This window comes from Vigna unguiculata, chromosome 8, assembly GCF_037176805.1.
Source record: "Vigna unguiculata cultivar grain cowpea cultivar isolate G323 ecotype 2 chromosome 8, ASM3717680v1, whole genome shotgun sequence".
Lineage (NCBI taxonomy): Eukaryota > Viridiplantae > Streptophyta > Magnoliopsida > Fabales > Fabaceae > Vigna > Vigna unguiculata.
This window is the reverse complement of record NC_140799.1, coordinates 24,685,458-24,689,238: the sequence shown is the minus strand read 5'-3', so window position 1 is coordinate 24,689,238 and position 3,781 is coordinate 24,685,458.

Here is a 3,781-nt window from a genome sequence, read left to right as displayed (position 1 = left end):
TTGGTCTTCACTGCCACGCAACTATCGCCTGGCGGGACTTCCTCCTCCGTTAGGCACCACGTGCCTTAGTATTTACTTAACTGCAGACTCCGCCCGACGCACCCCTCCTTACCGTCGGCGCCACCGTGATCCAGAACCCCCTGTTTCTACGTTGTCGCTTGGCGGGTCGATCACCATCGCCAGGCGCTACACCAATACTTGGGCAGTACTGGTTTTAGTTCAGGTTCAAACACACTCCACATCGGTTGCTCTCATTTGCTCTCATTCTAGAGTACTCCTAATGAAAATCATTGCCATCTATAATGTTCCAGGCCTTATAGCACCTCACATATGCATTCATCTCCTAGTCAGATAGACCATTCCAAGCATGCTCAAACAAAATATAAGCAGCAACACTCTAACAATTTTAAGCACATGATCTTATGCACCAATACAATTTAATATTGACACCCATGCCTTCACCAAACCAATTCTCCATATGTGACTAACAAATTGATAGAGACTTAGCACATAACCCAATCATGCTTCATCAGAAGTTACTAGGAATTATCAAAAGGTAACGAAGGTTGAATCTTTTTTCTTCTGCCAATCTTCTTTAGTGGTAAGTTGAATATTTTTGGATTCCAGTCTAATTTGTTTTTTATTGTCGGTATGTTTATGTATGCGGAAGTTTTAAATCCCTAAACCTAATGTGATGGTGAAAAGGTTTGAAGGGTCAGTAAATCCCTAAACCTACATGAATGATATTCACTTTCAGAGTTTTGTTTTAGAATTATCCACATTCTTATTGCTTAATTTGTTAGAAATAGTATGTGGCTAGGAAAATGATCAGGCATCTTGCACCTTGAAATTAGGAAAGTTTAACCTTGATTTCGTGTGAAAGGCATTTATGTTTTCAATTTTGCATTATTTATGATAACATTTGTTGTCTCTTGAAGTATTGACGAAGGATTATGTGATGATTGTAGGGAACAAAGGACATTTTGGTGGCATTTAGTTTTTTGAATTCTGAACTTGTTCCAATAGGTATTAAGGTAACATTACTTCTTCATTCATTACTTAAATAAATAATAGGTATTAAGGCTAGATTTGCTTTGTGTTTAAGTTGGGCTGATTTGTTTTGTGAAGTGCTCTATTTATGTAGTACATAGTATATTGAACATTGGAAATGATTGTGTTTACTAGTTGAAAATGTTGTTATTATTTTTTGAATTGTGCTTATCTAAGTTAGCCTACTTGTTGACCTTAGCCATGTTTATTGGACAAATATTATCATATTTGTTCCAATAAACATAGGTTAAGTGAATAACATTTAATTCATGTTCATTATGTGTGAAGTATCCTGTTTATTTATTACACTATATGTTCAATATAGGAAATTTCTTTTACGAAGAAAAATTTGTGTACATGGTGTTCGTGAACTTTTGTGGTGCCCTAACTTAAAGTTGCACTTCATTGATGTATTTTGGGTGTGAAGAGTAAGACCTGGGAAAATTAAATAAATAAATAAATATTTATTCACAACAATTTTGGATTAGAGGTATATCTAAAAGAATTGTTTTTTCTGGGCAAGAAGAAGCATTTGGGAGACCATATTTACCATGAGCAAAGGTAGAGCAACGGGAAAAGAGGTAAAAGGAGTTGTATTTTTCATGTTACCTATTTGTGTGTGCCTCTTTTGTGAAATAGCCATTTGATTCTTGTTTTCATGTCAGGTCTCTGGATTTGGTTTTGCTGGGCACCAAGCTCTAGTCATTGGGTGACTACGTTTTTTCTTGTCTGCACAGTTTTCATAAAATTGCATTTTTCGATTCGTTCATCGTCCTATTTAGTTGAATTTTTGACAAATAGTTCATAACATGTTGCTATTTAGTTTGTATAGTGTGATCATATTTTGGGTGTTTGTAGTTGGAGATATAGGTTACGCATGATTGTTGATTTTTCATGGTTGCATTGTGTTATGTTTTCTTGTGATAAATTATGAATGCATGAATGTTTATACATGATTGGGGCATATGAATTGTGGTGATGTATTTTTAGGTATATTGAACTATAAACATACGAAATTTGGTAATTTTGAACATGTTCCTGTGATGATTTGTATGGTAAAAACATGGATTCTGCAGTGATTAAACTAGTAAAATCGTGTACAGATGTAGCGTCTAGCGGTGTGCATTGCACCACCAGGTGATAGCTACCAACAGGGGTATCCTGCAGCGTGTGGCACCTAACGGTAGGTTAATATCGCTAGGTGGTCCACACTATGAATTCGCCTAGCGGCGCTTAGGCTACGCTAAGCGATAGCATAGTGGAAATGTGCGTTTGTGTGGGTTTTGTGTATTGCGTGCTGATAGTTTTTGGTCTGGGATGTTCTTGCATGGATTACGAGCGGGGAGGTTCGTAATGAATTACAAACTCAAAATACAAAGTTAAGTCCAATAATCCAAATGATTACAAACTTCTTAAAATTCATAAAGCAAAAATAAAACTCTGAATAAAATTTCCCAAGCTAGCCCCACTCTGACTTTATGCCTCACTAGATCCACCTGCAACATCATCTGCTTACGTGTACCACGTACATGATCATCGCTAAACACAAGTAGATAGGGCGAGCTTAAAATTACATAAAGATATATATATATATACATATATATATATATATATATATATATATATATATATATATATGTGTGTGTGTGTGTGTGTGTGTGTGTGTGTGTGTGTGTACACACATCAAATAAAACATACAAATACATCAAAGGAATTTCTATCCTTTGGTTCAGACCACATGGTCATCACCATGTTACCCGTGTTCTACGTCTTCTGATGAGTACCTCTAGGTGTCTTGCTGTCACACCTACCAGCCACAACTGGTGGAGCACGTGTGGTAGAGCACGTATGGTCAGGCTCGTGCCGTCAGGCGATTCCTCTTCAAGAACCTATAAATAAGCAAAAAAGCATGAGTCGTCTGGCGACTGTTCATCATCTACCAGGCGGTTTCTGGAAAAATTCCAGAAACACGACATTCAATTAACAACAGAGAATTATCATACCAAATCATGTTTTACATCATGCAATTAATCTTAAACAATAATTTACGAGGCTCGGCTCCCTTGACCTGGTTTCCTTGCGCTTAACTTGTGAGTTCTTGCCTTCTCCCTTAATCACTATGTCGCCTAGCACTTCCCCTCAATTCATCTCCCAGTTACACTCAATTCTCATAACACACTCTCTAAATTCTTTCTCTTCTCACTATGCAATGGTGCAAAACGAAAATTAGTTGAATGATGATGATAATTGCCATTCAAGGATAATTATGAGTTGTTTTCAACCTCTGTTGGTTGCCTCTTTGTCAACTAGGGTTTCTCTGCCCTTTCACATTCATGCCAAAGAGAATTTTGGCAAAAAGAAAGTTTAATTTGGATCTACCAAGATTCAAACCCATTATCATGCCAATGTCAAATTAGTGCACAACCATTCAACCAATTCATGTTTCGTGATAATTCCTCTAATTCTAGGATTATATTATCACTTATCATTATCCAGCACATTATTAAAAATAATAATAAATTAAATAGCACATAAATGGCATACATAGGACTTGAACCCAAGTCCTTTCAACCACTTGAGGTAACACTTTTCCATATCATAAAAGTCAATATTTAATGTCATAAAGGCTCCCACTACCCGCATTTATTAATTAATCATTTATTTAATTAATTAAATTTCGCGGATCTTACATATTCTAGCCTACTTGTCATCCTTTTTGAATGCCCTTCTT